Source organism: Chaetodon trifascialis, chromosome 11, assembly GCF_039877785.1.
Source record: "Chaetodon trifascialis isolate fChaTrf1 chromosome 11, fChaTrf1.hap1, whole genome shotgun sequence".
Taxonomy (NCBI): domain Eukaryota; kingdom Metazoa; phylum Chordata; class Actinopteri; order Chaetodontiformes; family Chaetodontidae; genus Chaetodon; species Chaetodon trifascialis.
This window is the reverse complement of record NC_092066.1, coordinates 23,856,506-23,878,346: the sequence shown is the minus strand read 5'-3', so window position 1 is coordinate 23,878,346 and position 21,841 is coordinate 23,856,506. Positions and strand designations below refer to the sequence as shown.

Below are 21,841 nucleotides of genomic sequence, written 5' to 3'. Positions count from 1 at the left end.
TGTGATTTTCTGCAACAACCACTGAAGGTGAGCTAACGCTAAGGGCACCTGACTGTGGGATTATGCCTTGTCCGTACCCTCAGATAGGTTGCCGTGTCCAGGACTTAGTCGCCTGTCAACGGCACCTTCAATTCATACTTACCTGGCAGGGGAAATACCATGATCAACAAGGTGGTTCACCCATGGCGAGGCGCATCCATTGCACTAAGGGATGTGCTGACCTGTGCGAATTCCCCACATGTGGGAATCTCGACTGCATAATTTGTGGTAGTGGGGGACTGCGTACGCGCTCTCCCCTCGTCATAGTGTTGAAGATAAACAAAACGGTCGTCTGCCGTGACTGCAAGGCCTGTGGCTGCTTTCTCAGAGACAGAAACCGCATGCCAAGTCGCTGTTTGTTATTTTTTCCTACAATAGAGAGAAAGAACTTTACGCCCAACGTGCGCGTGCCACACGTCTTAGTCAAATGACAGAAGTGTTTTGAACTTTTCAGAAACAGACCAAAGAGTCAGGACACCTGACTGTGATGAGTTGGTCAGCTTTGCAGGATGCCAACTAGAGAGGGTTTTGTGTCCCACAAGAAATTGTTATGAAATCTATCTGAATGATTATATTCTAAAAGATAAGTCAAGAAAAGTCAAGAAAAGAAAAGAAAAGAAAAGAAAAGAAAAGAAAAGAAAAGAAAAGAAAGCTTTTGCAGTGGAGAGTTCCAAACACCCCTTTGTTTGATGATGTATGACCTGTTTTAGCTGAAATAACAATTATGGAAAGATTGGTATTTAATGGTATTTAAATGGGAAAGCTGAATCTTAAATGTAATCGTGTGTAAGTAATTTGTGTACTTTGACGTTACCCCTGCAATGGACTTAATAAACGTCACAAAATGGAAAAATTGAAATTGACTTCTGTGGAAAGGAACACCAATGACTTGCACCTATTTTTGGATGGCTCTGCCACTTGGCTGAGCCTCGTGCATTTGTGAATATCAACAGCGCCGTCGCTCACACAGACACACACAAGACGGCCAGGGCTGAGCCAGGGAGCGCTTGGGTGGAGGTGCTCAGCGCCTGCCCTACTTATGCGCAAGTCAAACGCTTGCACCACGACGTGTGCGCACTGTTCCAGGGGGTGGCCTGGGCCAGCAAACCGCTGAACCTCATCGCTTCTCGGCCTTTTGGCTAAGATCAAGTGGGATTTGTTTAGCTATCTCAGACAAGGGGACATCCACGGGAGCGATGGCTGCATTGGCCATTAAAGACCAGTCGACCCCAAAGGTCGGGCTGAGATACACGCTGCGGTTCAAGACAAGATCAGCTCAAGAAGACGTGCTGTCCAGAGCACGTTTCTGCAAGGATGTGATCATGGGGCTCCTGCATCTGAAAGTGGAAGACGTGTTCTGCATACAATGGAACCAGCAGGAGAAAGCCTTTGACGTGACCATGAGGAATGAGGACGTCTACAGACGGATGGTAGAGGTTTGCAGCAAGGAAGGCAACACAATGCCACTAGCAAGCTACCAAGTGCTGAATTTGGACAAACCAAATTTCCGGGTGGTCACAATTCATATGTTCAACCCGTTTGTGACAGACCTTGCTTTGTCTCAATTTTTGGGGCAGTATGGAGAAGTGGCTTCAGCAGCAAGGTATGTGAATGACTCTTGGGGGTTTTGGACTGGGAGACGACAGTTCCAAGTGCTGTTGAATGCAGATCCTGAAGGAGCTGATCAGCTCAGGCATCCACCTGCTTTCTTCAGCCTTGGTAGTGATCGCGGGTATTTGTACTATGCACGGCAACCAGCTTTCTGTCGACGCTGCCGGCAGTCTGGCCACACAGAGGCCCACTGCACCGGAGATCGCTGCCGTTTCTGTGGGCAGGGAGGACATGAGGCCAAAGACTGCCCAGCACCAAAGACCTGCCATGGTTGTGGGGGAGAGGATCACCTGTATCGCAGCTGTCCTAGCCGAAAGAAGACCTTTGCTGAAGCCGTTACTGCAAGCAGGGCTAATGAGGGAGCCAAGGCTGCACAGGGAAGATCTACCCGAGTAGAGGCTGTTCCAATTACATCAGTGCAAGTGGAGGCAGCTGCTCGTGTTTCCGGGGGTGGGGCGGAGGATGAACTGCGGGAGCAAGGATTGGCCAACGCTTCTACTGCAGATGATGGAGGACTGGCACCCTCAGCTGATGGGGAGGTCGTTCCCCTCTCCTTGTCTCCTGTCCCTCGCTCCTCTAGAGTGAAGCATGGGGCAAGAAGTCTTTCAGAGGTTTTAGGAGATGGGCTTCCACTGGAAGAGAATAACAATGTGGAGAGCGGGCACAACAAAAGGCCCAAGGGAGTAGTAAAAGGGGAGAAGGGGAAGCCCACAGTTGATGGGGGTGACTGTAGAAATGCAGGGGGCTTAAGGGAGGGAGGGGTCAAAGAGTGGGGTGAAGGGGATATCAGGCAGGAGGCCCGAAAGGGAGCAAAGGATCAGTCCCAGACCAATGCAGGAGACTTGTTCCCAGTAGAATTTGGGTTGGATCCTGAACTCTCACATGGTCTGTATGTGTTACCATCCCCATTAAGTGGGGATGCATATGTGGGTCCTGATAGGTCCACAACCTCCCCAAATACAGTGCCCTTTTCTTGGGCGGACCAGATGGACAGTGAAGGACTTTTCTCTCAGTAGAATAAGAAGAGGGTTTTTCTTTTGTTTTTGTTTTCCGGTGGGACTGACTTTTCTTAATATAATTGGTTACATCAAGGTTTGTTCATTAAATGTGAGGGGAATGAGGAACCCTGTTAAGAGACGGGTTGTTTTTGATTTTGTAAGCGCTCAGCGTATTTCCATTTGTTTATTGCAGGAGGTTCATTTGCGGGATAACAGGGATGTTGGGGTTTTTACGAGGGAGTGGATGGACGGGGGGTCAGTTTGGAGCGTAGGGGGTGTTCACTCTATGGGGGTTGGGATTTTGTTTGGTGTAAGAGAAATTAGTATTGAAGATACTTTTGTTATTGTTCAGGGGAGGATCATGGGTGCAGATATTGCATGGGGCATGTACAAACTGAGGGTAATTGTGGTGTACAGTCCACACACTCCAGCAGAAAGGAAGGAAGCATTTGAGTTAGTACAGCCGCACCTGGTCACAAATAGGCAGGTGGTTATAGGTGGTGATTTTAATGTGGAGTTGGGGAAAGGGGGTGACACAAGTAGTCTTTACATCTCACAGCTTATGGCCGGTCATGGTCTGGTGGATGGGGGAAAGAGGGTCAGTCCACTCATGGACGGTCCCACCTGGCGTAACTCACGGAGCATGGCCAGGCGTTTGGATTATTTGTTTTTTACTAGATCTTTGGTTTTGTCAGCGGGTAGAATGCTCCCGGTCTTTTTTTCTGATCATGACTGTTTATTTTTTGAGGTGCGCTCATGCTTACCGGCTTTTGGACCGGGGTTTTGGCGTCTCAACATAAGTGTACTGGATGAGGATGTTTTCAGGCAGACTTTCTGTTGGTTTTTCAATGGTTTAATAGGATTGAGATCAATGTGCACTGGGGTGATTGAGTGGTGGGAAATTGCCAAAGGAAGGATTAAGGAATTTTGCTCGATATACTGTAAAAAGAAGATGAGGTGTGCACGGAGGGTGATATGTCACCTTCAGAGCCTGCTCGAACTTGAGTACGCTAAGGCAAATTGTGGTGGTCCTGTGTCTCAGCAGGTTTGCGACTCCTTGAAGGCACAGCTCAGGGACATCTTTGAGAACAGAGCCCGAGCATACCTATTGCGGTCTCGCTGGGAATATATGGAGAATGCAGAGACATGTTCTGCTGGGTTTTTTGGTTCAGTGCAGGCTGGTCGGAGAAAACAAGTGGTGACTGGACTGAGAGACAAACACGGTGTGGTGGTGTCAGGGGCTGGGGGGATGTTGCGTGTTGCCACTGAGCACTATAGTACCACTTTCATGGAAAAAGAGGTGGACATAGACGGGGGGGAGGTCTTCTTAGACTTCCTGACCCAACGGGTGCCAGGAGACGTAGCACAGGCTTTGGAAGCCCCACTTACCCTCCAAGAGCTAGAGGGGGCTCTCAAGACGATGAACAGGAGGAAGGTACCTGGCATTGACGGACTCCCTGTTGAGTTCTATGTTAAGTTTTGGGATGTCCTCGGGCCAGTGGTGTTAGAGGTGCTGTCCTCAGTGCTCTCGACCGGAGCCATGGGTGGGTCCATGGCCACAGGGGTGTTGTCCCTCCTATATAAGAAAGGGGATCGCACTGACCTTTGTAACTGGCGGCCGCTGACCATGCTGTGTGTGGATTATAAGCTCCTGGCAAAGGTCTTGGCGACTCGTATGGGCATGGCACTTCCACATGTGGTCCATGTGGACCAGACATGTGGGGTGGCAGGGCGCTCAGCGAGATGGAACCTGCAGCTAATACGGGATGTTGTGGCGTGGACAGAGGACAGGAACCTGCCGCTTATGGTGGTCGGCCTGGATCAGGAAAAAGCTTTCGACAGAGTTAATTGGGGTTTTATGTTTAGGGTGTTAGAGAGGTTAGGTTTTGGTCAGGGTTTTGTAGGGTGGTTGCGCACACTGTACACTGGGGTGGGGAGCAGGGTTTCAGTAAATGGTCATCTGGGTGAAGTGTTCAGTTTGCATTCTGGGGTAAGACAAGGGTGCCCGCTTTCACCTTTGCTTTACATACTGTACATAGAGCCCCTGGCAGCAGCAATACGGGCTGACCAGCGTGTGAAAGGTTTCTTGGTGCCTGGCAGCGGCGGCCTCAGGGTCAAGCTTTCTCAGTACGCTGATGACACCACTCTGCTGCTGGACAGTGATGAATGCCTCATGCAATCATTGGAGGTTTTCAGGAAGTTTGGTCAGGTGGCTGGTGCTAAGATTAACCATGCCAAATCATCTGTCAAGTTTTTTGGGCAGTGGAAAGGGAGGGTGGATGTGCCAGGGGGACTGTCACTCTGCACAGGACCCCTGAAGGTACTGGGGGTCTGCTTTGAGACAGCCTACAGTGCCACAGTCAACTGGACCAAGCGCTTATCGGCAGTCCAGAAGAAGCTCCAACTATGGAAGAGCAGGCACCTAACATTGATAGGGAAGGTGCTTGTCTTGAAAGTGGACATTTTGCCTACCCTCCTATTCTTGGCATATGTGTACCCACTGCCTGTCAGTATGAGGAGGCCACTCATGCGCCTTGTTTTCTCCTTCATGTGGGGAGGCAGATATGAGTACGTGGCAAGGGTGCGCATGCTAGCTGGCATTGAAGAAGGGGGCAGAGCCGTGCCACACTTCCCGCTGAAGTTGGACAGCATTTTCGTGTCCTTTCTGTGTAAGCAATTGTCTGATCATGTGAGGCATCCCTCGGGGTACTTCCTACGTCTTTTTTTTGCTTATCAGGCAAGACAGATGATGGACTGGACCAATGTGGCACCACGGTCGGAGCAGCAGCCCTGGCACTATTGCCATGCAGCCAAATGGCTGAGAGCACATCCAGAGGCATCAGAAGGAACAGTAAGAATAGATCACAGGGTCCTCTATAAAGAGGTAGTGCAGAGAGTAACTGCACCAGCAGTGGTAGGGACACCTACTAGGGTGTGGAGGGAGATTCAGCCACGGGGGCTTGACAATGGTCTTAAAGACTTGAACTGGCTATGTCTCCATAAGTGCCTGCCAGTAAGGGAAACTATGTTCCGGCATGGGCTGGCAAGATCACCAGTGTGCCCTAGGTCTACGTGTTCAGGAGAGGAGACAACGAGACATATTATGTGGGATTGTTTCTTTGCTCAGGTGGTATGGGGTAGAGTGGAAACATGGCTACGTCAGAAAGTCCCTTGTTTAAAACTGTCATGGGCTAAGGTCGAAAGAGGGTTGGGGCGGGTCTTGGGTGGGGCTACTTTCTCGGTCTGGTTCATTGTTAGCCTAGTTAAGAGCAACTTGTGGAGGGCAAGGCAGGACCTTGTGCAGAAAAATAGAAAAAACAACGTAGAATGGGTAATCAAGAGAGTTGAGGCAAGTGTGAAGGGGAGAGTTAACAGGGACATTGTTAAGTGGGGGAGGCATGCTGCTCTAGAGAGATGGAAAGGTGGATTTGGGTTGATGCCAGGGAATCAGGGGTGAATTGTAGGTCTGGCGACAATGCATTTCATGTTATTTTTCTTTGCTATTATTTTGTGATGGATGTCATATGTTGGAAGTTACATGGAAATGTATGTGTATTATGAGCAATGAATTAAAGGGAAAAAAAAAAAAAAAAAAAAAAAAAAAAATCTGTTCTTATCAGTTTAATATCTGATATGTCCTCTATACGGGGACAACATATTAAATGGATTTTTAGCGCTGGGAGCTGAAAAAGGGGCTTGCTCCGTTCACTCCATGCATCGACCGGTTTAGCAGTGCCGCTGGGAACAGTGCACCTTCCTTCAGCCTTGTGCAAAATCAAAATCAAAACTTGACGCAGAGCGAGAGCTCCGTCGCTCGTCTTGACAGCCGATCAAGAAGCCAGGCTCAGCGTGGAGGGCGCTCGTTGCGTTGCAAGTCGACCTGCAGGAGATCAATCTGTTGGCTGTTGACTGGGAACCCCGGCAGTCTCCTGCTCTCCGATCACTGCGTGTCAGCCATTACGGCTGCGGGGGAAGGGGGAAGGAGCAAAGGCAATCGACGGCGGGATGAGGCCTGATAAAAATGCAGCCAGAGGTTGCAGTCGGGACAGTGCAACAAGGAGCGAGGCCTACCATGAGCGAAGTGACTGGGACGACACCAGGTCTTGGCTGCCGTACAGGGGAGGGCCGTACTTACTCAGGTTTCTCTTCATATCGCACAAGTCTTTCGCCTTTTACTAAAGACTTCCGTGGAAAGGAACACCAATGAGTTGCACCTATTTTTGGACGGCTCTGCCTCTTGGCTGAGCCTCGTGCTTTTGTGAATATCAGCATCGCCGTCGGTCACACACACAAAACGCTCAGGGAGAAAAAAAGTATATTTCAATTTCTTTTCTTTTTCTTTTTCTTTTGTGATTTCCTGCCTCTTTGGAGCTAAAACAACAACTCGCAATTTAGAAATTTTGAAAAAAAAAATAAAAAAATTTGTAGTTCAGATTTTACAGCATGTCCACTGTAGTGGCCAACAGAACACTTTTACCATAACACAATGAAATCATAATAGGCTGACAAGAATGTCAATGCATTTTTTTAAATGAAACTGAACATTTGGCCTGTATCTTTTGTTGAACCACTGAGCAAAACTGACATGATTAAACATTCATAACGTGACTATTATTTTTCCTAACAAAAATTTGAACTGAACTCTGACTCCAATTTATGATTCCTGACATGTTCTTAAACAAGAAAATATATGATGACCAAAAAAACATTATCTTAACAATATTTGACTTATCTTTTCTCTTTTCCTGGCATTTGCGTTTTGCTGCAGTCTCCATTTTGTCTCAGCGTCAAAACAAAGTTCCCCTCATCCCACCCAAACACGTGAGATATCATTGGAAAGGCCAGGATGTCCTCTATGGAACACACCAGGACTTAGTAGGGTAGCTCAAATGACTCAAAAGATATAGACCAAAACCAAATGTCCACTGCAGAGGACATAAATGAATAGGCTGGGTCTCAGGAGAATATGCTGCTGCAGCCCTGTGGTTGCTTTCTCAGAGACAGAAACTGCATGCCAAGTCGCTGTTTGTTTGTTTTTTGTTTTTTCATAGAAAAGCAGGGAACAAATTGACGTCCAACGTGCACCTACCACACGTCTTAGTCGAATGACCGAAGTGTTTTGAACTTTTCAGAAACAGCCAAAAGAGTCAGGGCACCTGATTGTGATGAGTTGGTCAGCTTTGCAGGATGCCAGTTAACATCTTTTGAGTCAATGTGATTTTCTGCAACAACCACTGAAGGTGAGCTAATGCTAAGGGCACCTGACTGTGGGATTATGCCTTGTCCGTACCCTCAGATAGGTTGCCGTGTCCAGGACTTAGTCGCCTGTCAACGGCACCTTCAATTCATACTTACCTGGCAGGGGAGATACCATGATCAACAAGGTGGTTCACCCATGGCGAGGCGCATCCATTGCACTAAGGGATGTGCTGACCTGTGCGAATTCCCCACATGTGGGAATCTCGACTGCATAATTTGTGGTAGTGGGGGACTGCGTACGCGCTCTCCCCTCGTCATAGTGTTGAAGATAAACAAAACGGTCGTCTGCCGTGACTGCAAGGCCTGTGGCTGCTTTCTCAGGGACAGAAACCGCATGCCAAGTCGCTGTTTGTTATTTTTTCCTACAATAGAGAGAAAGAACTTTACGTCCAACGTGCGCGTGCCACACGTCTTAGTCAAATGACAGAAGTGTTTTGAACTTTTCAGAAACAGACCAAAGAGTCAGGACACCTGACTGTGATGAGTTGGTCAGCTTTGCAGGATGCCAACTAGAGAGGGTTTTGTGTCCCACAAGAAATTGTTATGAAATCTATCTGAATGATTATATTCTAAAAGATAAGTCAAGAAAAGTCAAGAAAAGAAAAAAGAAAAGAAAAGAAAAGAAAAGAAAAGAAAAGAAAAGAAAAGAAAAGAAAAGAAAGCTTTTGCAGTGGAGAGTTCCAAACACCCCTTTGTTTGATGATGTTTGACCTGTTTTAGCTGAAATAACAATTATGGAAAGATTGGTATTTAATGGTATTTAAATGGGAAAGCTGAATCTTAAATGTAATCGTGTGTAAGTAATTTGTGTACTTTGACGTTACCCCTGCAATGGACTTAATAAACGTCACAAAATGGAAAAATTGAAATTGACTTCTGTGGAAAGGAACACCAATGACTTGCACCTATTTTTGGATGGCTCTGCCACTTGGCTGAGCCTCGTGCATTTGTGAATATCAACAGCGCCGTCACTCACACAGACACACACAAGACGGCCAGGGCTGAGCCAGGGAGCGCTTGGGTGGAGGTGCTCAGCGCCTGCCCTACTTATGCGCAAGTCAAACGCTTGCACCACGACGTGTGCGCACTGTTCCAGGGGGTGGCCTGGGCCAGCAAACCACTGAACCTCATCGCTTCTCGGCCTTTTGGCTAAGATCAAGTGTAGTATCTGTTCTTATCAGTTTAATATCTGATATGTCCTCTATACGGGGACAACATATTAAATGGATTTTTAGCACTGGGAGCTGAAAAAGGGGCTTGCTCCGTTCACTCCATGCATCGACCGGTTTAGCAGTGCCGCTGGGAACTGTGCACCTTCCTTCAGCCTTGTGCAAAATCAAAATCAAAACTTGACGCAGAGCGAGAGCTCCGTCGCTCGTCTTGACAGCCGATCAAGAAGCCAGGCTCAGCGTGGAGGGCGCTCGTTGCGTTGCAAGTCGACCTGCAGGAGATCAATCTGTTGGCTGTTGACTGGGAACCCCGGCAGTCTCCTGCTCTCCGATCACTGCGTGTCAGCCATTACGGCTGCGGGGGAAGGGGGAAGGAGCAAAGGCAATCGACGGCGGGATGAGGCCTGATAAAAATGCAGCCAGAGGTTGCAGTCGGGACAGTGCAACAAGGAGCGAGGCCTACCATGAGCGAAGTGACTGGGACGACACCAGGTCTTGGCTGCCGTACAGGGGAGGGCCGTACTTACTCAGGTTTCTCTTCATATCGCACAAGTCTTTCGCCTTTTACTAAAGACTTCCGTGGAAAGGAACACCAATGAGTTGCACCTATTTTTGGACGGCTCTGCCTCTTGGCTGAGCCTCGTGCTTTTGTGAATATCAGCATCGCCGTCGGTCACACACACAAAACGCTCAGGGAGAAAAAAAGTATATTTCAATTTCTTTTCTTTTTCTTTTTCTTTTGTGATTTCCTGCCTCTTTGGAGCTAAAACAACAACTCGCAATTTAGAAATTTTGAAAAAAAAAATAAAAAAATTTGTAGTTCAGATTTTACAGCATGTCCACTGTAGTGGCCAACAGAACACTTTTACCATAACACAATGAAATCATAATAGGCTGACAAGAATGTCAATGCATTTTTTTAAATGAAACTGAACATTTGGCCTGTATCTTTTGTTGAACCACTGAGCAAAACTGACATGATTAAACATTCATAACGTGACTATTATTTTTCCTAACAAAAATTTGAACTGAACTCTGACTCCAATTTATGATTCCTGACATGTTCTTAAACAAGAAAATATATGATGACCAAAAAAACATTATCTTAACAATATTTGACTTATCTTTTCTCTTTTCCTGGCATTTGCGTTTTGCTGCAGTCTCCATTTTGTCTCAGCGTCAAAACAAAGTTCCCCTCATCCCACCCAAACACGTGAGATATCATTGGAAAGGCCAGGATGTCCTCTATGGAGCACACCAGGACTTAGTAGGGTAGCTCAAATGACTCAAAAGATATAGACCAAAACCAAATGTCCACTGCAGAGGACATAAATGAATAGGCTGGGTCTCAGGAGAATATGCTGCTGCAGCCCTGTGGTTGCTTTCTCAGAGACAGAAACTGCATGCCAAGTCGCTGTTTGTTTGTTTTTTGTTTTTTCATAGAAAAGCAGGGAACAAATTGACGTCCAACGTGCACCTACCACACGTCTTAGTCGAATGACCGAAGTGTTTTGAACTTTTCAGAAACAGCCAAAAGAGTCAGGGCACCTGATTGTGATGAGTTGGTCAGCTTTGCAGGATGCCAGTTAACATCTTTTGAGTCAATGTGATTTTCTGCAACAACCACTGAAGGTGAGCTAATGCTAAGGGCACCTGACTGTGGGATTATGCCTTGTCCGTACCCTCAGATAGGTTGCCGTGTCCAGGACTTAGTCGCCTGTCAACGGCACCTTCACTTCATACTTACCTGGCAGGGGAGATACCATGATCAACAAGGTGGTTTACCCATGGCGAGGCGCATCCATTGCACTAAGGGATGTGCTGACCTGTGCGAATTCCCCACATGTGGGAATCTCGACTGCATAATTTGTGGTAGTGGGGGACTGCGTACGCGCTCTCCCCTCGTCATAGTGTTGAAGATAAACAAAACGGTCGTCTGCCGTGACTGCAAGGCCTGTGGCTGCTTTCTCAGGGACAGAAACCGCATGCCAAGTCGCTGTTTGTTATTTTTTCCTACAATAGAGAGAAAGAACTTTACGTCCAACGTGCGCGTGCCACACGTCTTAGTCAAATGACAGAAGTGTTTTGAACTTTTCAGAAACAGACCAAAGAGTCAGGACACCTGACTGTGATGAGTTGGTCAGCTTTGCAGGATGCCAACTAGAGAGGGTTTTGTGTCCCACAAGAAATTGTTATGAAATCTATCTGAATGATTATATTCTAAAAGATAAGTCAAGAAAAGTCAAGAAAAGAAAAAAGAAAAGAAAAGAAAAGAAAAGAAAAGAAAAGAAAAGAAAAGAAAAGAAAAGAAAGCTTTTGCAGTGGAGAGTTCCAAACACCCCTTTGTTTGATGATGTATGACCTGTTTTAGCTGAAATAACAATTATGGAAAGATTGGTATTTAATGGTATTTAAATGGGAAAGCTGAATCTTAAATGTAATCGTGTGTAAGTAATTTGTGTACTTTGACGTTACCCCTGCAATGGACTTAATAAACGTCACAAAATGGAAAAATTGAAATTGACTTCTGTGGAAAGGAACACCAATGACTTGCACCTATTTTTGGATGGCTCTGCCACTTGGCTGAGCCTCGTGCATTTGTGAATATCAACAGCGCCGTCGCTCACACAGACACACACAAGACGGCCAGGGCTGAGCCAGGGAGCGCTTGGGTGGAGGTGCTCAGCGCCTGCCCTACTTATGCGCAAGTCAAACGCTTGCACCACGACGTGTGCGCACTGTTCCAGGGGGTGGCCTGGGCCAGCAAACCGCTGAACCTCATCGCTTCTCGGCCTTTTGGCTAAGATCAAGTGGGATTTGTTTAGCTATCTCAGACAAGGGGACATCCACGGGAGCGATGGCTGCATTGGCCATTAAAGACCAGTCGACCCCAAAGGTCGGGCTGAGATACACGCTGCGGTTCAAGACAAGATCAGCTCAAGAAGACGTGCTGTCCAGAGCACGTTTCTGCAAGGATGTGATCATGGGGCTCCTGCATCTGAAAGTGGAAGACGTGTTCTGCATACAATGGAACCAGCAGGAGAAAGCCTTTGACGTGACCATGAGGAATGAGGACGTCTACAGACGGATGGTAGAGGTTTGCAGCAAGGAAGGCAACACAATGCCACTAGCAAGCTACCAAGTGCTGAATTTGGACAAACCAAATTTCCGGGTGGTCACAATTCATATGTTCAACCCGTTTGTGACAGACCTTGCTTTGTCTCAATTTTTGGGGCAGTATGGAGAAGTGGCTTCAGCAGCAAGGTATGTGAATGACTCTTGGGGGTTTTGGACTGGGAGACGACAGTTCCAAGTGCTGTTGAATGCAGATCCTGAAGGAGCTGATCAGCTCAGGCATCCACCTGCTTTCTTCAGCCTTGGTAGTGATCGCGGGTATTTGTACTATGCACGGCAACCAGCTTTCTGTCGACGCTGCCGGCAGTCTGGCCACACAGAGGCCCACTGCACCGGAGATCGCTGCCGTTTCTGTGGGCAGGGAGGACATGAGGCCAAAGACTGCCCAGCACCAAAGACCTGCCATGGTTGTGGGGGAGAGGATCACCTGTATCGCAGCTGTCCTAGCCGAAAGAAGACCTTTGCTGAAGCCGTTACTGCAAGCAGGGCTAATGAGGGAGCCAAGGCTGCACAGGGAAGATCTACCCGAGTAGAGGCTGTTCCAATTACATCAGTGCAAGTGGAGGCAGCTGCTCGTGTTTCCGGGGGTGGGGCGGAGGATGAACTGCGGGAGCAAGGATTGGCCAACGCTTCTACTGCAGATGATGGAGGACTGGCACCCTCAGCTGATGGGGAGGTCGTTCCCCTCTCCTTGTCTCCTGTCCCTCGCTCCTCTAGAGTGAAGCATGGGGCAAGAAGTCTTTCAGAGGTTTTAGGAGATGGGCTTCCACTGGAAGAGAATAACAATGTGGAGAGCGGGCACAACAAAAGGCCCAAGGGAGTAGTAAAAGGGGAGAAGGGGAAGCCCACAGTTGATGGGGGTGACTGTAGAAATGCAGGGGGCTTAAGGGAGGGAGGGGTCAAAGAGTGGGGTGAAGGGGATATCAGGCAGGAGGCCCGAAAGGGAGCAAAGGATCAGTCCCAGACCAATGCAGGAGACTTGTTCCCAGTAGAATTTGGGTTGGATCCTGAACTCTCACATGGTCTGTATGTGTTACCATCCCCATTAAGTGGGGATGCATATGTGGGTCCTGATAGGTCCACAACCTCCCCAAATACAGTGCCCTTTTCTTGGGCGGACCAGATGGACAGTGAAGGACTTTTCTCTCAGTAGAATAAGAAGAGGGTTTTTCTTTTGTTTTTGTTTTCCGGTGGGACTGACTTTTCTTAATATAATTGGTTACATCAAGGTTTGTTCATTAAATGTGAGGGGAATGAGGAACCCTGTTAAGAGACGGGTTGTTTTTGATTTTGTAAGCGCTCAGCGTATTTCCATTTGTTTATTGCAGGAGGTTCATTTGCGGGATAACAGGGATGTTGGGGTTTTTACGAGGGAGTGGATGGACGGGGGGTCAGTTTGGAGCGTAGGGGGTGTTCACTCTACGGGGGTTGGGATTTTGTTTGGTGTAAGAGAAATTAGTATTGAAGATACTTTTGTTATTGTTCAGGGGAGGATCATGGGTGCAGATATTGCATGGGGCATGTACAAACTGAGGGTAATTGTGGTGTACAGTCCACACACTCCAGCAGAAAGGAAGGAAGCATTTGAGTTAGTACAGCCGCACCTGGTCACAAATAGGCAGGTGGTTATAGGTGGTGATTTTAATGTGGAGTTGGGGAAAGGGGGTGACACAAGTAGTCTTTACATCTCACAGCTTATGGCCGGTCATGGTCTGGTGGATGGGGGAAAGAGGGTCAGTCCACTCATGGACGGTCCCACCTGGCGTAACTCACGGAGCATGGCCAGGCGTTTGGATTATTTGTTTTTTACTAGATCTTTGGTTTTGTCAGCGGGTAGAATGCTCCCGGTCTTTTTTTCTGATCATGACTGTTTATTTTTTGAGGTGCGCTCATGCTTACCGGCTTTTGGACCGGGGTTTTGGCGTCTCAACATAAGTGTACTGGATGAGGATGTTTTCAGGCAGACTTTCTGTTGGTTTTTCAATGGTTTAATAGGATTGAGATCAATGTGCACTGGGGTGATTGAGTGGTGGGAAATTGCCAAAGGAAGGATTAAGGAATTTTGCTCGATATACTGTAAAAAGAAGATGAGGTGTGCACGGAGGGTGATATGTCACCTTCAGAGCCTGCTCGAACTTGAGTACGCTAAGGCAAATTGTGGTGGTCCTGTGTCTCAGCAGGTTTGCGACTCCTTGAAGGCACAGCTCAGGGACATCTTTGAGAACAGAGCCCGAGCATACCTATTGCGGTCTCGCTGGGAATATATGGAGAATGCAGAGACATGTTCTGCTGGGTTTTTTGGTTCAGTGCAGGCTGGTCGGAGAAAACAAGTGGTGACTGGACTGAGAGACAAACACGGTGTGGTGGTGTCAGGGGCTGGGGGGATGTTGCGTGTTGCCACTGAGCACTATAGTACCACTTTCATGGAAAAAGAGGTGGACATAGACGGGGGGGAGGTCTTCTTAGACTTCCTGACCCAACGGGTGCCAGGAGACGTAGCACAGGCTTTGGAAGCCCCACTTACCCTCCAAGAGCTAGAGGGGGCTCTCAAGACGATGAACAGGAGGAAGGTACCTGGCATTGACGGACTCCCTGTTGAGTTCTATGTTAAGTTTTGGGATGTCCTCGGGCCAGTGGTGTTAGAGGTGCTGTCCTCAGTGCTCTCGACCGGAGCCATGGGTGGGTCCATGGCCACAGGGGTGTTGTCCCTCCTATATAAGAAAGGGGATCGCACTGACCTTTGTAACTGGCGGCCGCTGACCATGCTGTGTGTGGATTATAAGCTCCTGGCAAAGGTCTTGGCGACTCGTATGGGCATGGCACTTCCACATGTGGTCCATGTGGACCAGACATGTGGGGTGGCAGGGCGCTCAGCGAGATGGAACCTGCAGCTAATACGGGATGTTGTGGCGTGGACAGAGGACAGGAACCTGCCGCTTATGGTGGTCGGCCTGGATCAGGAAAAAGCTTTCGACAGAGTTAATTGGGGTTTTATGTTTAGGGTGTTAGAGAGGTTAGGTTTTGGTCAGGGTTTTGTAGGGTGGTTGCGCACACTGTACACTGGGGTGGGGAGCAGGGTTTCAGTAAATGGTCATCTGGGTGAAGTGTTCAGTTTGCATTCTGGGGTAAGACAAGGGTGCCCGCTTTCACCTTTGCTTTACATACTGTACATAGAGCCCCTGGCAGCAGCAATACGGGCTGACCAGCGTGTGAAAGGTTTCTTGGTGCCTGGCAGCGGCGGCCTCAGGGTCAAGCTTTCTCAGTACGCTGATGACACCACTCTGCTGCTGGACAGTGATGAATGCCTCATGCAATCATTGGAGGTTTTCAGGAAGTTTGGTCAGGTGGCTGGTGCTAAGATTAACCATGCCAAATCATCTGTCAAGTTTTTTGGGCAGTGGAAAGGGAGGGTGGATGTGCCAGGGGGACTGTCACTCTGCACAGGACCCCTGAAGGTACTGGGGGTCTGCTTTGAGACAGCCTACAGTGCCACAGTCAACTGGACCAAGCGCTTATCGGCAGTCCAGAAGAAGCTCCAACTATGGAAGAGCAGGCACCTAACATTGATAGGGAAGGTGCTTGTCTTGAAAGTGGACATTTTGCCTACCCTCCTATTCTTGGCATATGTGTACCCACTGCCTGTCAGTATGAGGAGGCCACTCATGCGCCTTGTTTTCTCCTTCATGTGGGGAGGCAGATATGAGTACGTGGCAAGGGTGCGCATGCTAGCTGGCATTGAAGAAGGGGGCAGAGCCGTGCCACACTTCCCGCTGAAGTTGGACAGCATTTTCGTGTCCTTTCTGTGTAAGCAATTGTCTGATCATGTGAGGCATCCCTCGGGGTACTTCCTACGTCTTTTTTTTGCTTATCAGGCAAGACAGATGATGGACTGGACCAATGTGGCACCACGGTCGGAGCAGCAGCCCTGGCACTATTGCCATGCAGCCAAATGGCTGAGAGCACATCCAGAGGCATCAGAAGGAACAGTAAGAATAGATCACAGGGTCCTCTATAAAGAGGTAGTGCAGAGAGTAACTGCACCAGCAGTGGTAGGGACACCTACTAGGGTGTGGAGGGAGATTCAGCCACGGGGGCTTGACAATGGTCTTAAAGACTTGAACTGGCTATGTCTCCATAAGTGCCTGCCAGTAAGGGAAACTATGTTCCGGCATGGGCTGGCAAGATCACCAGTGTGCCCTAGGTCTACGTGTTCAGGAGAGGAGACAACGAGACATATTATGTGGGATTGTTTCTTTGCTCAGGTGGTATGGGGTAGAGTGGAAACATGGCTACGTCAGAAAGTCCCTTGTTTAAAACTGTCATGGGCTAAGGTCGAAAGAGGGTTGGGGCGGGTCTTGGGTGGGGCTACTTTCTCGGTCTGGTTCATTGTTAGCCTAGTTAAGAGCAACTTGTGGAGGGCAAGGCAGGACCTTGTGCAGAAAAATAGAAAAAACAACGTAGAATGGGTAATCAAGAGAGTTGAGGCAAGTGTGAAGGGGAGAGTTAACAGGGACATTGTTAAGTGGGGGAGGCATGCTGCTCTAGAGAGATGGAAAGGTGGATTTGGGTTGATGCCAGGGAATCAGGGGTGAATTGTAGGTCTGGCGACAATGCATTTCATGTTATTTTTCTTTGCTATTATTTTGTGATGGATGTCATATGTTGGAAGTTACATGGAAATGTATGTGTATTATGAGCAATGAATTAAAGGGAAAAAAAAAAAAAAAAAAAAAAAAAAAAAAAAAAAAAAATCTGTTCTTATCAGTTTAATATCTGATATGTCCTCTATACGGGGACAACATATTAAATGGATTTTTAGGGCTGGGAGCTGAAAAAGGGGCTTGCTCCGTTCACTCCATGCATCGACCCGGTATTGCAGTGCCGCTGGGAACGGTGCACTTTCCTTCAGCCTTGTGCAAAATCAAAATCAAAACTTGACGCAGAGCGAGAGCTCCGTCGCTCGTCTTGACAGCCGATCAAGAAGCCAGGCTCAGCGTGGAGGGCGCTCGTTGCGTTGCAAGTCGACCTGCAGGAGATCAATCTGTTGGCTGTTGACTGGGAACCCCGGCAGTCTCCTGCTCTCCGATCACTGCGTGTCAGCCATTACGGCTGCGGGGGAAGGGGGAAGGAGCAAAGGCAATCGACGGCGGGATGAGGCCTGATAAAAATGCAGCCAGAGGTTGCGGTCGGGACAGTGCAACAAGGAGCGAGGCCTACCATGAGCGAAGTGACTGGGACGACACCAGGTCTTGGCTGCCGTACAGGGGAGGGCCGTACTTACTCAGGTTTCTCTTCATATCGCACAAGTCTTTCGCCTTTTACTAAAGACTTCCGTGGAAAGGAACACCAATGAGTTGCACCTATTTTTGGACGGCTCTGCCTCTTGGCTGAGCCTCGTGCTTTTGTGAATATCAGCATCGCCGTCGGTCACACACACAAAACGCTCAGGGAGAAAAAAAGTATATTTCAATTTCTTTTATTTTTCTTTTTCTCTTGTGATTTCCTGCCTCTTTGGAGCTAAAACAACAACTCGCAATTTAGAAATTTTGAAAAAAAAAAAAAAAAAAATTTGTAGTTCAGATTTTACAGCATGTCCACTGTAGTGGCCAACAGAACACTTTTACCATAACACAATGAAATCATAATAGGCTGACAAGAATGTCAATGCATTTTTTTAAATGAAACTGAACATTTGGCCTGTATCTTTTGTTGAACCACTGAGCAAAACTGACATGATTAAACATTCATAACGTGACTATTATTTTTCCTAACAAAAATTTGAACTGAACTCTGACTCCAATTTATGATTCCTGACATGTTCTTAAACAAGAAAATATATGATGACCAAAAAAACATTATCTTAACAATATTTGACTTATCTTTTCTCTTTTCCTGGCATTTGCGTTTTGCTGCAGTCTCCATTTTGTCTCAGCGTCAAAACAAAGTTCCCCTCATCCCACCCAAACACGTGAGATATCATTGGAAAGGCCAGGATGTCCTCTATGGAGCACACCAGGACTTAGTAGGGTAGCTCAAATGACTCAAAAGATATAGACCAAAACCAAATGTCCACTGCAGAGGACATAAATGAATAGGCTGGGTCTCAGGAGAATATGCTGCTGCAGCCCTGTGGTTGCTTTCTCAGAGACAGAAACTGCATGCCAAGTCGCTGTTTGTTTGTTTTTTGTTTTTTCATAGAAAAGCAGGGAACAAATTGACGTCCAACGTGCACCTACCACACGTCTTAGTCGAATGACCGAAGTGTTTTGAACTTTTCAGAAACAGCCAAAAGAGTCAGGGCACCTGATTGTGATGAGTTGGTCAGCTTTGCAGGATGCCAGTTAACATCTTTTGAGTCAATGTGATTTTCTGCAACAACCACTGAAGGTGAGCTAACGCTAAGGGCACCTGACTGTGGGATTATGCCTTGTCCGTACCCTCAGATAGGTTGCCGTGTCCAGGACTTAGTCGCCTTTCAACGGCACCTTCAATTCATACTTACCTGGCAGGGGAGATACCATGATCAACAAGGTGGTTCACCCATGGCGAGGCGCATCCATTGCACTAAGGGATGTGCTGATCTGTGCGAATTCCCCACATGTGGGAATCTCGACTGCATAATTTGTGGTAGTGGGGGACTGCGTACGCGCTCTCCCCTCGTCATATTGTTGAAGATAAACAAAACGGTCGTCTGCCGTGACTGCAAGGCCTGTGGCTGCTTTCTCAGAGACAGAAACCGCATGCCAAGTCGCTGTTTGTTATTTTTTCCTACAATAGAGAGAAAGAACTTTACGTCCAACGTGCGCGTGCCACACGTCTTAGTCAAATGACAGAAGTGTTTTGAACTTTTCAGAAACAGACCAAAGAGTCAGGACACCTGACTGTGATGAGTTGGTCAGCTTTGCAGGATGCCAACTAGAGAGGGTTTTGTGTCCCACAAGAAATTGTTATGAAATCTATCTGAATGATTATATTCTAAAAGATAAGTCAAGAAAAGTCAAGAAAAGAAAAAAGAAAAGAAAAGAAAAGAAAGCTTTTGCAGTGGAGAGTTCCAAACACCCCTTTGTTTGATGATGTATGACCTGTTTTAGCTGAAATAACAATTATGGAAAGATTGGTATTTAATGGTATTTAAATGGGAAAGCTGAATCTTCAATGTAATCGTGTGTAAGTAATTTGTGTACTTTGACGTTACCCCTGCAATGGACTTAATAAACGTCACAAAATGGAAAAATTGAAATTGACTTCTGTGGAAAGGAACACCAATGACTTGCACCTATTTTTGGATGGCTCTGCCACTTGGCTGAGCCTCGTGCATTTGTGAATATCAACAGCGCCGTCGCTCACACAGACACACACAAGACGGCCAGGGCTGAGCCAGGGAGCGCTTGGGTGGAGGTGCTCAGCGCCTGCCCTACTTATGCGCAAGTCAAACGCTTGCACCACGACGTGTGCGCACTGTTCCAGGGGGTGGCCTGGGCCAGCAAACCGCTGAACCTCATCGCTTCTCGGCCTTTTGGCTAAGATCAAGTGTAGTATCTGTTCTTATCAGTTTAATATCTGATATGTCCTCTATACGGGGACAACATATTAAATGGATTTTTAGCGCTGGGAGCTGAAAAAGGGGCTTGCTCCGTTCACTCCATGCATCGACCCGGTATTGCAGTGCCGCTGGGAACGGTGCACCTTCCTTCAGCCTTGTGCAAAATCAAAATCAAAACTTGACGCAGAGCGAGAGCTCCGTCGCTCGTCTTGACAGCCGATCAAGAAGCCAGGCTCAGCGTGGAGGGCGCTCGTTGCGTTGCAAGTCGACCTGCAGGAGATCAATCTGTTGGCTGTTGACTGGGAACCCCGGCAGTCTCCTGCTCTCCGATCACTGCGTGTCAGCCATTACGGCTGCGGGGGAAGGGGGAAGGAGCAAAGGCAATCGACGGCGGGATGAGGCCTGATAAAAATGCAGCCAGAGGTTGCGGTCGGGACAGTGCAACAAGGAGCGAGGCCTACCATGAGCGAAGTGACTGGGACGACACCAGGTCTTGGCTGCCGTACAGGGGAGGGCCGTACTTACTCAGGTTTCTCTTCATATCGCACAAGTCTTTCGCCTTTTACTAAAGACTTCCGTGGAAAGGAACACCAATGAGTTGCACCTATTTTTGGACGGCTCTGCCTCTAGGCTGAGCCTCGTGCTTTTGTGAATATCAGCATCGCCGACGGTCACACACACAAAACGCTCAGGGAGAAAAAAAGTATATTTCAATTTCTTTTATTTTTCTTTTTCTTTTGTGATTTCCTGCCTCTTTGGAGCTAAAACAACAACTTGCAATTTAGAAATTTTGAAAAAAAAAAAAAAAAAATTTGTAGTTCAGATTTTACAGCATGTCCACTGTAGTGGCCAACAGAACACTTTTACCATAACACAATGAAATCATAATAGGCTGACAAGAATGTCAATGCATTTTTTTAAATGAAACTGAACATTTGGCCTGTATCTTTTGTTGAACCACTGAGCAAAACTGACATGATTAAACATTCATAACGTGACTATTATTTTTCCTAACAAAAATTTGAACTGAACTCTGACTCCAATTTATGATTCCTGACATGTTCTTAAACAAGAAAATATATGATGACCAAAAAAACATTATCTTAACAATATTTGACTTATCTTTTCTCTTTTCCTGGCATTTGCGTTTTGCTGCAGTCTCCATTTTGTCTCAGCGTCAAAACAAAGTTCCCCTCATCCCACCCAAACACGTGAGATATCATTGGAAAGGCCAGGATGTCCTCTATGGAGCACACCAGGACTTAGTAGGGTAGCTCAAATGACTCAAAAGATATAGACCAAAACCAAATGTCCACTGCAGAGGACATAAATGAATAGGCTGGGTCTCAGGAGAATATGCTGCTGCAGCCCTGTGGTTGCTTTCTCAGAGACAGAAACTGCATGCCAAGTCGCTGTTTGTTTGTTTTTTGTTTTTTCATAGAAAAGCAGGGAACAAATTGACGTCCAACGTGCACCTACCACACGTCTTAGTCGAATGACCGAAGTGTTTTGAACTTTTCAGAAACAGCCAAAAGAGTCAGGGCACCTGATTGTGATGAGTTGGTCAGCTTTGCAGGATGCCAGTTAACATCTTTTGAGTCAATGTGATTTTCTGCAACAACCACTGAAGGTGAGCTAATGCTAAGGGCACCTGACTGTGGGATTATGCCTTGTCCGTACCCTCAGATAGGTTGCCGTGTCCAGGACTTAGTCGCCTGTCAACGGCACCTTCAATTCATACTTACCTGGCAGGGGAGATACCATGATCAACAAGGTGGTTCACCCATGGCGAGGCGCATCCATTGCACTAAGGGATGTGCTGACCTGTGCGAATTCCCCACATGTGGGAATCTCGACTGCATAATTTGTGGTAGTGGGGGACTGCGTACGCGCTCTCCCCTCGTCATAGTGTTGAAGATAAACAAAACGGTCGTCTGCCGTGACTGCAAGGCCTGTGGCTGCTTTCTCAGGGACAGAAACCGCATGCCAAGTCGCTGTTTGTTATTTTTTCCTACAATAGAGAGAAAGAACTTTACGTCCAACGTGCGCGTGCCACACGTCTTAGTCAAATGACAGAAGTGTTTTGA

At 47.4% G+C, this 21,841-nt stretch overlaps 12 non-coding genes and 1 pseudogene across 12 annotated transcripts; all 13 read left to right on the top strand.

Annotated features, from left to right (window-relative positions):
• The first annotated feature begins 134 nt into the window (after positions 1-134).
• LOC139339545 (U1 spliceosomal RNA) lies at positions 135-299 on the top strand. Its single transcript, XR_011602683.1, has one exon. It is a non-coding gene; the product is annotated as a U1 spliceosomal RNA (small nuclear RNA).
• Positions 300-6,212: 5,913 nt separating this feature from the next.
• Positions 6,213-6,406, top strand: LOC139339660 (U2 spliceosomal RNA). Its single transcript, XR_011602791.1, has one exon. It is a non-coding gene; the product is annotated as a U2 spliceosomal RNA (small nuclear RNA).
• Positions 6,407-6,779: 373 nt separating this feature from the next.
• On the top strand, positions 6,780-6,897 carry LOC139339670 (U5 spliceosomal RNA). Its single transcript, XR_011602800.1, has one exon. It is a non-coding gene; the product is annotated as a U5 spliceosomal RNA (small nuclear RNA).
• Positions 6,898-7,995: 1,098 nt separating this feature from the next.
• Positions 7,996-8,160, top strand: LOC139339542 (U1 spliceosomal RNA). Its single transcript, XR_011602680.1, has one exon. It is a non-coding gene; the product is annotated as a U1 spliceosomal RNA (small nuclear RNA).
• Positions 8,161-9,036: 876 nt separating this feature from the next.
• LOC139339642 (U2 spliceosomal RNA) lies at positions 9,037-9,226 on the top strand. Its single transcript, XR_011602776.1, has one exon. It is a non-coding gene; the product is annotated as a U2 spliceosomal RNA (small nuclear RNA).
• Positions 9,227-9,599: 373 nt separating this feature from the next.
• LOC139339669 (U5 spliceosomal RNA) lies at positions 9,600-9,717 on the top strand. Its single transcript, XR_011602799.1, has one exon. It is a non-coding gene; the product is annotated as a U5 spliceosomal RNA (small nuclear RNA).
• Positions 9,718-10,815: 1,098 nt separating this feature from the next.
• On the top strand, positions 10,816-10,980 carry LOC139339533 (U1 spliceosomal RNA). The gene has a single exon (XR_011602671.1). It is a non-coding gene; the product is annotated as a U1 spliceosomal RNA (small nuclear RNA).
• Positions 10,981-16,910: 5,930 nt separating this feature from the next.
• Positions 16,911-17,115, top strand: LOC139339655 (U2 spliceosomal RNA; annotated as a pseudogene).
• A 373-nt stretch (positions 17,116-17,488) lies between these two features.
• Positions 17,489-17,606, top strand: LOC139339666 (U5 spliceosomal RNA). Its single transcript, XR_011602797.1, has one exon. It is a non-coding gene; the product is annotated as a U5 spliceosomal RNA (small nuclear RNA).
• Positions 17,607-18,705: 1,099 nt separating this feature from the next.
• On the top strand, positions 18,706-18,870 carry LOC139339541 (U1 spliceosomal RNA). Its single transcript, XR_011602679.1, has one exon. It is a non-coding gene; the product is annotated as a U1 spliceosomal RNA (small nuclear RNA).
• Positions 18,871-19,711: 841 nt separating this feature from the next.
• On the top strand, positions 19,712-19,902 carry LOC139339574 (U2 spliceosomal RNA). Its single transcript, XR_011602710.1, has one exon. It is a non-coding gene; the product is annotated as a U2 spliceosomal RNA (small nuclear RNA).
• Positions 19,903-20,275: 373 nt separating this feature from the next.
• LOC139339712 (U5 spliceosomal RNA) lies at positions 20,276-20,391 on the top strand. The gene has a single exon (XR_011602841.1). It is a non-coding gene; the product is annotated as a U5 spliceosomal RNA (small nuclear RNA).
• A 1,100-nt stretch (positions 20,392-21,491) lies between these two features.
• On the top strand, positions 21,492-21,656 carry LOC139339531 (U1 spliceosomal RNA). The gene has a single exon (XR_011602669.1). It is a non-coding gene; the product is annotated as a U1 spliceosomal RNA (small nuclear RNA).
• Positions 21,657-21,841: the final 185 nt, after the last annotated feature.